Below are 12419 nucleotides of genomic sequence, written 5' to 3'. Positions count from 1 at the left end.
CTACCCTGGATGAGAGACCACATCAAGCTAGTGAATGTGGCAAGGAAACTTGTAGTAGTTTACACATTTTAGTGAACTAGAGGAGTGCAGTGGAATAAACATTTCTCCCAGTTCTTGCATTGCATTTTGCCTGTTGGCAGCTGTACGCTTGATCCTTGCTATTATGTTCTGTGCTCCACCACTTAAGCAGGTTTAACATAATCATTCCTGTTGGATGTTGAGGCAATCCATCCCATGTCTCAGGGTGCTCTGAAAGGATTCCACAATTTAAAGAGCTGGGCACACATAGCAGTCAGGTCAGGCCTTATCTGCAGGAACAGAGTTTGCTTCGTTCCAGTGAGTGTGAGGGGATTTGGATTAGTTCCACTGAGTGTTGTAATCCCTGGCTGCAAACTTTTGGCCTCAGTTCTGCCGAGCATGGCTTCTGCTTCATTTTGCCTCTGTCAGGGCCTCATATTACAGTTCAAGGTCTGACAAGAGAAATGTTGTAAGGCAGCTGGAACGAAAGTGCTCACGCTCTCTCTCTCATGCACACACCCCTTTTTCCAATTTCACCTCCCACAAGTGAAGTTGGGAATAATTTGGCATGGAGATCTGGTTGAAGGGGAGGGACAGAAGGAGGAGAGAGACGGGATCTTTTTCTCAACTCTGTCTCTTGCTCCCTGAGTTGTAGGCACCTTGACTTGCTTCCTACATTCACTGGATTCCCTGCCGGTGTCCAGGGCCCGCAGACGGGACTGAACGGCTTGAAGGAGATTCTGGTGAGCTGGGTATGCGTTCTGTCCATGGCCCTGTCTGAGTCTGCGTGTTGTACTGCAAGTGCTTGGGGCTATGGCAAGCGGGGTTGGGGTGGGGGGGTGGGTTCCTGTCATTCATGAAGTGACTCTGGAGTCTTCACAAAGGCTTTTGCAGAGCTGCCCGCTTGGCCTCAGGGGTGCAGGGAGCATTTTGGGAGGAGGGGAAGGGAGAAGCCTCCAGTATAGTAGAAGAAGACAGAGGTGGTGAAATAAATGAATTAGTTTGGAGGGGCCTAGTGGAGGGTCCTATTTCATCAGTGATTTTCTATTGAAGGATCTGGAGATTGAAGACAGGAAGGCTGGGAAAGGAAATAGGCAAGGACGGGGCTTGACAGCAAGGGATGCTGGAGAGACTCAGTGGGCAGCTAGCCAAGGGAATGGTCAGTGACAGCACCTGACAAACTGGGGCTTATCAGCAAAGGGCTGATGTGGGTAGAGAGGAATAGGTACAGGGAGAAAAGGAGGAGGAATTCCTTCTCCTACATCCTTTCCTGCCTAGAGCAGCACCACTTGCAGGCATCCCCCAGTGTGAGTGGGCAGGAGATCCTGGTTGGAGGACAGGGGCAGGGGGAAGCATTGTGAATTCTCTGCTGTGAGTTAGAGGAAGTGACGGGCGTCCAAGTTGCCCTTAACAGAGGCTTTTTCTGTACTACTGTGGATGGTCAGGTTATATACACCCAGGTACCAACTGGCACGTCGCTCTAACGGATTCTCAGCTGCTCTAGCTCCAGTGACTTCATTAGTGTTTTCCATTTATGCCTGCTCTGGTGCTGGTGTGTTTCTGTGCGTGTGTCTCCATGTGTGTGTGCACTGCTCTGTGAAGACAGGGTGATGCAAAAAGGATTGTGTATGAAGATGCCCATGTGCATAGGTCTGTGTGTGTGTATGTGTGCAGCTGATCATACAAATACTATAGAAAAGATATTCTGTGTAATTGCTGGTAATTGTATCCCAATAGAAAAAAAATCCTTGCTTAATTTTTCCAATCGATAACTGTTGACAAATTTGTTAAACCTTGGACTTTAGCATATCAGTCACATAGTGGCCAGATTTCCCACTGGATGCACTTGCTTCCCGCATTCACTGGATTCCCTGTGGCAGGCACAGGCTGCTTCTGCTAAGTGCAGGCTGCAGGGATGCTTGGAGGGAAGTTTGGGCAAATAGCAAAATGTGCTGCTGTCAGCTGGGTTGTGCTAGTCTTTACTTTGTCAGTGAATTTCAGCAGGCATGCTAGAGAATGGAGCTGTTCTCTTGGCTTGAACAAGGCATGCCTCTGGCAGGCCTGGGCTGACTCCTCTCTCTTGCTTGGTCAGTTCTGCCAGTAGTATTCTTTGATATTCCAGTCCTGGGTCCCACACACCTCTACCTACGCTACCCAGTCCTGCCATTGCAATCACAGCTCCATGCGTGTGTTGCCCCTACAGTTCTCTCTTACCTGCCATGAGGGGACTGGATATCTGGAATATCAGTAAATCACATGGGCAGGCCCCTTCCTTGACAGGCCTGTGTCTTAGCAGTGGGGCAAGGTTGGTGCATGTACCATGTGGAGGGATGAAGTGAATGGCAGATTGTTTTGTACTTCTGGAGCTCTCCATAAACATAGCCTGAGACCTCTGGAGTTTTGTCAAAGGCCCTAACAGGAGCATCATGTCAGGACCAAGAAAGCCCCTTTCTCAGTGGCTGTGTTGTATATACACTCCTATGTGTTGAGAGGCCTGATTTTGTGAGCTCTCCTGCTAAACACTGCCTGTAACCTCACTTGCCTGTTGGCCCCTGCACCCTCCACACCTGGGAAAGTTTAACAAGGGGACCTGGTTCTCCCTTTATGTGACAAGTCCTTTCCACATTTATGGGAGTTTTGCTTAACTGGTGCAGTGTACTCCTAGGTTTGGATCTGCCTGTGCGTATCCTGGTATGTGACTTCAAGTGACACCAAAGAGCATTGGCGACGCGTAGGGGGTGCACGCGGGTGCATGTAGACCCCTTGGCTGTGCATCCCCTGGAAACACCAGCCGTGAAACCAGAAGTGCTGGCGGAAGTGCACTTCTGGGTTCGCCAGTTTTTTGCCACTGGTGGTTCTGGGCTCAGCAATTGACTGCTGGGGCACCCCCTGCCAAAGAGCATAATCAAGTGTGAGAGGATCTGGAAGATGCGTATTTAGAGCAGTATGAAACCAGATCCCCGGCTCTGTCTTAATCACCCATTTGGCTTGGATTCAGACACCCCCTGCCTGGAGAGGAGAGACTATGTTGCCTGGGACCTTGCAGAAGGACTGTAGGAGATGGAGGTCTCAGGTTAGAGCTTCTAAAACACTGGCTCTGCTAGCCACCAGTGATCTCCAGGGCTCTGGCCCCTTTTGACCTTTGTACTGGCAATTCTGTTTGCAAAATGGTGGCCACATGAGGCTTTTAAAGCAGAAATGGGTCCCAGCTGTAGAATTCTGATGCAGATTTCAGATGCCCTCGTGTCTGGAGGCATTGGCACTTGAGTTTGGCCCTGTTCCTGTCCTGAGAGAACAGTGACACTAGCCTCCAGCTGAGGTTTAGGAATCCTTGCAGCCCCCTTTTTGGTACTGGCTTTGTTCTGGGGAAGGCAGCTGAATTGATGGGGCTTTTGGTAGAAATCCTTCCCCCTTTGCCAGAGACTATCCTTCCTAACCTGCCCCTGTGAATTTGTCTGGGCTTAGTGGGTGGTGAGTCACTAGCTCTGCATTTAGCTGAGCTTTCTGTGCCTCATCCATAGGTTCTACCTCTCTTTGCTCCTCCACTTCCTGGAGGATGTGTGGGCCCTTTGCATATCTGTTTACTCAGCGTGCACATCTGAGGTACATTAATCTTTTAATCTCTGTGTCATTTACCTGGCTTTATTCTTTCAACCCATCTCAGTGTGCTGTGTTCCAGTGACCCGGCATAGGAGAACAGAAGTCGAGCTTGGTGCAGTTGTGGAACATCTTTTCTGAAGCTGAGAAAAGGAGAGCTTCCATTTAGCAGAGCTGCACCAGCAGATCAAGAGGGGCCTGGCTGAAAAGTGGGGGTTTAGGGCAGATTGCACATGTGCAGAGAGATCCCATTGTAGCGGCATATTCCTTAGCTAGGAGATGCTGAAGGGGTCAGGCCAGGGGCCCGGTTGCTGGAATGTGCAGGGGGCTCAGTGTTTTATGAGAGCAAAGAGAACCAGCCCGTGCGCTTAGCAGAGTTCTTTTACCTTATGTAGATCAAAGAGATTACCGTTGTTTAAATAAAAACAGAGGCTTTAAAACCTGATTCTGATTTCACCTACAGCAGCATAATCTTGCTGATTTCATCAGCTACAGGTGAGTCACTAAATGACAGGAGAAACTGGCCCTAGATACAGAGATCCTCCTATGAACAATGTGTGATATGGTAGAAGCTCCTTCCTACTCTAAAGCCTGAGGATCAATAATTCTAGTCATTCATGTCCTAGGTAGCATATCTGGTGATGCAGAGCCATGTGCTCTTCCCCTACACACTGGCGTAAAGCCGGAGCAACTGCACCAGTTTCTGCACTGTTACTCTGGATTGGCATTGGTGAAAATGAGAGCAGGATCTGGTCCTGTGCCCTCCTTGCTCCTGCCACTGTCCTCCTTGGCTCTCATGGAGCATATGCCTTGAAAATGCCCTGCAGCAGCATGTCACAAGGTAATTACTAGAGGTGTAAAACCTAATTATCTTTTATCAGCTTCAAATTAACACCACTTTAATTTCCAGTGACCTCTTGGAGGACAAGGCAAATAGGTATGTTGAGCATGTGTTCTCTGTCATTTTTTTTTCCTTCTTGCTGCTCTCCTTTGCAAACTAGGAGCTGGTCTGTACATATTTATCATGCTATAGGTATTCTATTCATTTGGAAGCAGATACAGTTAAAGCAGTATATAACCCCTACCAACCACATCATCATCATGGTATTTGATATCATACTGTTCAATAAATCCTTATTAGAACTACATTAGAACAGGGGGAAGCAAGTGGACATGAGAGAATGTGAATAAAAACAAATCCACATTATTTTAATACTCCTTTTAAAGAACTGGTATCTGATGCAGTTATTCCAGTGCATTTGTACTGGTCTAGTTTTTTTTGTACATTTTACAGGTATGACATATATGGATAGATGCACTTTTGGCCCTCATTAAGTGCATCTGTTTCTAAACTGGCATTCTTCTACTTTACCAATCTTTCTCATCAAAGAGGAAACTTCATGCTATCCCATAGGATGCATTAAGCCAGTGGTTCTCAACCTTTTATGTACCAGGACCCATTTGTAAAGATTGATGGCTTGTCCCAACCCGTACTGCCCTGGCAAATGCTGGTGCCTGACCCCGAGTGCACTGCCCTCCCTGCCCTGCCGCAGCCTCCGTGCCTAGACACCTGGCCACCTTCTCCCAATGCCAGCAGGCACCTGTCCCCCACTCCATGTGCATCCACACACACACACACTGTCCCCCTGCCCCAACAGTCCCCAAGCTCTGGCCCTTTCAACCCTTGCTCCCCATACCATTACCTTCATCTGGCTGCTGGGGCTGCTCCCATGGCCCTGCCAGCCTACAAGCATAAATCCATGCTTTCGTACATTTTTCTGGCACTTGTTCATGACCTTTTGAAATATTCTTGTGATCCACTTTTGGATTGTGACCCACAGGTTGAGAAACACTGCGTGAAGTGACCTTTTCTTTTTCCCTTCTGATACTTCCTTCAATATTTTGAATGTTGTGGGCTCTTAAAATGGTCTATACCTGAGTAGGCTGTTTGGCAGCTTGTTGCCTATCCTATGTGGGAGTCAATATTGGACAGCTTGCACTGAGCTTTCAGAAAGTCTTTGAAGCATTTGTATGGTCTACCACAGTTTAATTTACTAGATGTCAACTCACAATAGAGAAGCTGCTTTGGTAAGTGGTTATGTGACATGCTCAACACAAGGCTTTTGTAGGTGCACTTTAATCCTGGCATATGTGCCAATCACCTGTGTCCGCTGAAGTATTGCCATGGGTGGGACGTGGTCTTGTTGTTTCACTGCCATAATTTTTGGAGACCTCCTAGACTTTTATACCAGTTCAGGAACTTTTCAAACACTGTACAGGAACTTTGTTAACCACCACCTCTAGCTCAGGCATGTCAAATTCATCTGGTCAGACCTGTGTCATGGAGGGCTAGATCCGGACCCCCACCTCTGGCAGCAGAGTGAGAAGCAGGACAAGCAGCATCAAGGAGCTCTGGGGGTTAATACAGGGATTTTCACTCCCCCTGATGCTGGCATGTGTCCTCAGTGGGTCTCTATACCCTAGGTTTTGTGGTGGGTCCTGCCTGTGCACACACCGCCCCTAAATTCCTGGGCCATCTGGGAGCCTTGTAGGTCAAATGGCATGATTCTGCAGGCTGGATCAGGCCCATAAGCTGTATGTTTGACACCCATCCCCTAGATCAGTGGCTTTCAACATTTTTCCTACTGGGACCTGTTTGCAAAGGTTCATGGCCAGTCCCAACACACACATCCCTGGCCCAGCCAGTGCATGCCCCACAGTCCTTGGCCCTCCCTGGGCCTTGCTGGTGTCCTTCACTCCTGTCTGGAGGGGCCCCCAGCTGTCCCCATCCCACTGAGGTTGGAGTGCAGTAGTTGTGGAGGCTCTGGCTCACACAGGTAACAGCAGAGCAAGGAGGTCTGTGGCAGCCCCTGTCCTGGGCTGCAGTGGCCATGCTGCACTAGGCAGCCTGGTCACAGCCCCTTCTGCCCCCCGAGCAGCATCTTCTGGCTACCCTGCTCTCATGAGCACCAAGCCCAGCCTTGCAGCTTTCCCTTGCCCCTTTCCCCCGCTGGAAGGGGCAGGCACTCTCCTGCTGCCACTGCTCTGCTGCAGTCTCGGTGCTTTCCCGGGATCAGCGTTTCTCAACCCATGGCTTGTGACCCTCTGAAATCTTCTTGCGGCCCACTTTTGGGTCACGACCCACAGGTTGAGAAATGCTTCCCTAGATGATCCTGTGTTTTCATCTGTCCTCCTGTGGATTCCTTTCCACAGTATCTCACTCCATTGTCAGTGGCCTTTTTGTTTCAGTAACTAAAATGTAATGCAGCATTTCAACTAAAGATGAGCTGCCAGTTTGTAGAATAGCATCAGAACATTTCCCAGGTGGTTCTTTTCCCTTCTTCCCCAAGCCCAACAGCCTATCTACTTGTCAATTCCTTTCCTTTCCGTTGTCTTCATCTTGCTTCTTGTTGCTGCTTGTTTCCATGTTGAGGTTCCAATTCCTTAGGACAGGGCATATCTGTTGTGTGTTTTAATGGTGACTACCATAAAGGGGTCTCATGGTGCTATTCTGAAACAAATAAATAGTAAATGAACTGTGATCCATGTGCCAGCTAGATTTCTTTCCAGTGGAAAGAAGCTTACTCCGAAGCCGTTGTTGTCAGGGGGTGCTTCAAAAGACTCTTTCCAATTAATGTTACCTTGCACTCATCCATCATCCTGTTGCTTAAGGTAATGAGGTAGTCTAATAGAAACAGTTTCTCCTGATATATAGGGGAGTTGAGGCAGCTTAAGCAGTCGGGTAGACAGAGTAGAGGTGGCTCTCAATCTAAGCTGAAACCAATTGCCTGCAGTGTAGATCCTACTCAAAGGACTCTGGTGTGGCAATGATGGCTGGGGACTGAAGGCTGCTGCTCCCATGGTGGGCCTTAGCTGCTGCTGCTGCAGTGCAGGCTCCTCACAATAGCAGCCCCCACAGGGTCTTCCCATGCCTCTAACCTGGTGCCCAGGGTTCATGCCTTGCTTGCTGACCCCTCGTTACACTACTGCCCTACAAGCTGTGTGTCCAGTGCTGATCCCCCATGGCTGCTGCAATTTTATGCTATGACTCCTGTTAAAAGTGGCTGGAAAGAAAATCACTTGATGTGCCTGGGAGCTGACAAGCTGATTGTTGCACACCGAAAGGCTACCTACAGATGCCACCAGAAACCCCACACTAAAGCACCGAGGGTTGAACAGCTGAAAAAGAAGGCATCTCTGAGCATGAGGAAGAAAGGAGGAGAGATGTCCTGTGACTGTAACATAGGTCTAGTGTGTTTCTAAGGAGGATAGAAACTTTGTCAATGTAAGTGGGATGATAGCCTTGGAGTGGAAAGTGCTGCATGAAGAAATCAAAAAACTCCTGAGAATTGTAGTCTCAGAGAAACACTTGGTGTGAGTGTCTCAACACTGGAAGACTGAAGAATGCTCTTCAGGGGGCACTTGCATTCCAAACTGAGATATGCAACATAGCCAAGGCAGGTGGAGATGGGGAAAAGCGGCTTTCAAAGTCAGTTTCTTTAGAGATGGAGGAAGTTTTATCCTTAAAATGATATTTCCTCAGTTGCTGCCTGAGGGGAGGCTTGTTCTAAACTGGAAGCAAGAAACGATCCCAGATCATATCTGACTTATGAGCACATGAGATAAAACTGCAAGAGGGCCACACTTGTGTAGTGTGTGCACATTTTAGAATCAGGCAAAACAGAGGAGGCAAACTCACCAAAGCCAGCCTAAGTAAGGTACTGTACGAGTCTGGCTGATGAAAGAGAGAAGCCAGAACTAACTTAAAACTTGGGCATCTGTTTCACAACTCCAATCTTGGTGGTCACATGCCCATTTGGAAAGTCAGAAGACATAAGAGATGCATGATAAGTCTCTCCTCTTTAACAGGAAAATAAAGCTACAAAGATACCATGCTGTGTCATTTATGCACAAGGCCTTTCATTGCCTGTCTAGATGTTTTCCCTGTCTCGTTATCATTCGGCATCTCAGAGTTGTTAGCATTTGGTCTGGGCAAACAAAGGCATTTGCAAAGTTCCGGTCCAGATTCGAGTGTCTCTGAGGCTCAGAATAGTCTTGTGATTAAGGCTATAGGTTGGGATGTGGGAAGTTTGAGTTAGTTCCTTACTTTACCATCAAATTCCTGTGCATCACCTAGAGCAAGTGACTTGAATTTCCTTGTGCCTCAATTCCCATCTATGAGATGAGGATGGGAATCCTGCCTTTGTGCTTCATCTCTTTAGCTTGTGCAGAGACTGTGTGGGACTGAGGAGAAGAAAGCCTTGATTAACTCTGAGCCTGAAGGCACTACAGTAATACTAATAAATATCAAGCAAAGGCAGTGGGCTTCGTGGTTCTCTTTGGGTCCATTTCAAACACTCCTAAACTGTCTACTGCCAGCATTTTACGTCATCCTTAATAAACCCAGACAAAAGCATCATTCTGCTTGATGATGTGCACTAGACTGTGGAAAACTGGAATGTGGCAAAGTCTGGGACAGATCAAACAAGTTTCATTAAGTATACCTTTTCATTTGACAAGACACAGAATGCTGCTTTCTTTAGATGAGGAGGAGCCTGTGCTGAAAACTCAATGAACTGATTAGCTGGGTGACATGCCTGCTGCAGATTAGGGAGCAGTGAAAGGTGCTTTCCCTCCTTAAAGAAGCTTAGAGAGGATTGGCAAGAGCAAGTTAATCCAGCAGGTGCACAGTCCCACCAGAGGAAACGTCCTGTTGGACCTGGTCCTGGCCACCTGGCCTCCAGGTTCTTGATCACCTGGGCGATAGTGATCATCGCTGGCTGGAATTCACCATCCAGCGCAGGGTGTCAAGGGCCTGCAGCAAGACGGTAGCCCTAGACTTTAGGAGGGCCAACTTCAACAAGTTGAGGAGACTAGTGGGGAGGCGCTAGGGTCTGTGAGGGCAGGGGAATTCAGTGTCCAGGACGAATGGTTGTTCCTTAAGGAAATGATATTCAGGGCCCAGGGGGAGTCCATCCCAACAAGAAGCAAGGGGGGCAAGAGTGCCCGGAAGCCCCCCTGGCTTGCCAAGGGTGTCCGGGAATGCCTGCTTGCCAAAAAGGCGGTGTACACCCAGTGTACAAGGGGGGTGCTATCTCCAAAGAGGAGTATACCTCCTCTGCTTGGGCCTGTAGGGGGGCTGTCAGGAAAGCTAAGGCAGACATAGAGCTGGGACTAGCGTCCAAGATCAAGGATAATAAAAAGTCCTTTTTCAAATACATAGGGAAGACGAAGAAGACACCGGGTAACGTGGGGCCCCTGCAAAGTACTCTGAGCAATCTGGTGGCTGCACCAGAGGAGAAGGCGGAACTCTTTAACCAATTTTTCATGTCCGTTTTCTTGTGCAGGGACCGGGACTTCCCCACTGGGATGCCAGGTGGACTCGAGGGGAACGCCTCCAGACCTCAGGTTGGGGAGGACTGAGTTAGAGAGCTTCTGGAGGGGCTGGACGCATTCAAGTCAGCGGGTCCAGGTGCTCTCCACCCCAAGGTGTTGCGGGAGCTAGCTGGGGTTATTGCAGGGCCCTTGGCACAGCTCTACGAGCACTCGTGGTGCTTGGGCCAGGTGCCAGATGACTGGAAGATAGCTAACATGGCCCCCATCTTCAAAAAAGGGAAGAGGATAACGGGGTAAAATGCAACCTGTTCAAATTCGCTGATGATACCAAAATTTGGGGTGAGGTGAGCACGCTAGTAGGGAGGGAAAGACTGCAACAAGACCTGGACAGGTTACAGGAGTGGCTGACATAAACAAGATGCGTTTCAATACTGACAAGTGCAGGGTGCTGCACTTAAGACAGTAGAAACCAGCACACTTATAGATTGGGAAACTCCCTTCTTGAGAGCACGAAGGCAGAAAGGGATCTTGGAGTCATTGATGACTCCAAGATGAACATGGGCCGACAATGCGAGGTCACGGTTGGTAGGGCTAACCGGATCTTGTCGTGCATCCACAGGTGCATCTCAAGTAGAGCCAGGGAGGTGATCCTTCCCCTCTATGTGACGCTGGTCAGGCCACAGCTGGAGTACTGTGTCCAGTTCTGTGCGCCCCATTTCAGGAGGGATGTGGACAACATTGAAAGGGTCCAGAGGGGGGCCACCCGCATGATCCGGGGACTACAGGGCAGACCCTACAGTGAGAGACTGCAGGACCTGAACCTGTTCAGCCTTCACAAGAGAAGGCTGAGGGGGGACCTGGTGACTGTCTATAAACTCACTGGGGTGGACCAGAAGGGTTTGGGGGAGACACTGTTTCCCCTAGCACCCCCTGGCATGACAAGGAACAATGGACACAAATTATTAGAGAGTAGGTTTAGATCAGACATCCGCAAGAACTGCTTCACAGTTAGGGCGGCTAGGAGCTGGAACCAACTTCCTAGGGAAGTGGTGCTAGCTCCTACCCTGGGGGTCTTTAAGAAGAGGCTTGATGCCTACCTAGCTGGACTCATTTGAGTCCAGTCTTTTTTTCCCTCCCAGGCCGGGGGTCGGGCTTGAAGATCTACAAGGTCCCTTCTGACCTGACTTCTATGATTCTAAGTTGTATCTCAGAGCTGCAATCCAGATTGACAGCTTGGTCAGAGATCTGACTGAAGCGGGCAAAACTGGGTCTGACAGGTTCCCCACCTTAGCCAGCCAGAGGGAAACAAACCCTTATGGTAAGGGTTAAAGGATTTCTTTATGGACCCTTCTGCCTGTGAGCTCTACATGGATGTGAAGATCAAGCCTGTAAATACCCGAATATTTTGGCTGTGATCCAAAGCCTGTGTTTAGACATGTGTTTTAAATATTGTAAATGCTTTTAGCCCTTAGTAGAAGTCTCTAACACTGTGTGCAACTCAGTAGAGTCAGAGTCTCTCCAAGGATTTTTTGCAGCTGAATTGTATGGCAGGATTCTATTAAACCCACCCAAGGTTTTTGTCCTGTTGCTGCAGTCTCCCTTACAAAAGGCCATGTTAACAGCTTTGCCCAGAGACTGATCCTAGCTGTGTTTTTAAGTTGATGGGAGGTTTGCCAGTGAGTTTCAAAGCAAGCGGGATGCATCCTTGTGGCACCTGGCCAGCTGTAGAAGTGAAGGACGTTGTTGCTTCGGGCCCAGCCAATTCTTGTTTGATGTTTACTTCAGTGAAATGTGGTGAAAAGCTGCGTTGTTCCAATTGTGGAGTGTTTTGTGATGAAAGTTAGATAAAAGTTGCTTTCTCCTATGTCATCTTCTTTTTTTCCTCCTCCCTTGGCCTATTTTTTCCAGAGAATTGGCATTTGTTAGACCATTTCATCTGCATTGTGCAACCTATGGAAATGACCAAGGTACAGTAATGATAGCATTCTCCTCTCTACAATACTGTGTCAGCTTTGCCACTTAGCACAAAATCCTGCTTCATTTCCACCCTGGTGTGCCTTATGCTGATAAAAGTGCCCAGGGCATTATTTGTGTTTGTCAAGCTATTGAGTTAACAAGCTGTTAGAACATCACCTGCTCGAATGGGCAGGATTATCCAGCCAAACCCAAAAGACCAGACTTACCCATTTTCACTGTGCACTGTAGACTTGCAGGGGTACTGACAAGCAAAGGATTTACACATGGGCTTTATTTGGCGCAGACGCATAGAGGGTGCTCATTAAAGATGGGCCCTAGCACAGCTGTTGAAGAAATTTGGATACAGATTTGGATCCCATCTTTCTGTCTCAGGCCTGTTTCCAGTGAGTCCAGCTGGAGTGTGGTGTTGCTGCTACTAATGATAATGATTATATCAGGAATCTTGTGATAGTTGATTTTCCTAAAGCTCCAGTTCCTGGAGGGATGTAATT

The 12419-nt window shown here is 48.4% G+C and overlaps 1 protein-coding gene across 2 annotated transcripts in view; it reads left to right on the top strand.

Annotated features, from left to right (window-relative positions):
- Nucleotides 1-581: 581 nt before the first annotated feature.
- Nucleotides 582-12419, top strand: part of LOC149866351 (sodium- and chloride-dependent betaine transporter-like) — a 54987-nt gene continuing 43149 nt past the window's right edge. The window contains exon 1 of one of the 2 annotated variants that reach the window (XM_090043388.1): nt 582-761. The gene's annotated coding sequence lies outside the window, so the exon portion shown is untranslated. Of the gene's footprint in view, nt 771-12419 lie in introns of both variants that reach the window. The other variant, XM_090043389.1, reaches the window with a different exon arrangement.

The sequence above is a fragment of the Crocodylus siamensis genome, chromosome 4 (genome assembly GCF_052110815.1).
Source record: "Crocodylus siamensis isolate JL-2025a chromosome 4, ASM5211081v1, whole genome shotgun sequence".
Taxonomy (NCBI): domain Eukaryota; kingdom Metazoa; phylum Chordata; order Crocodylia; family Crocodylidae; genus Crocodylus; species Crocodylus siamensis.
Note: the sequence above shows the minus strand (reverse complement) of the source record. Positions and strands in the feature narration are given on the sequence as shown.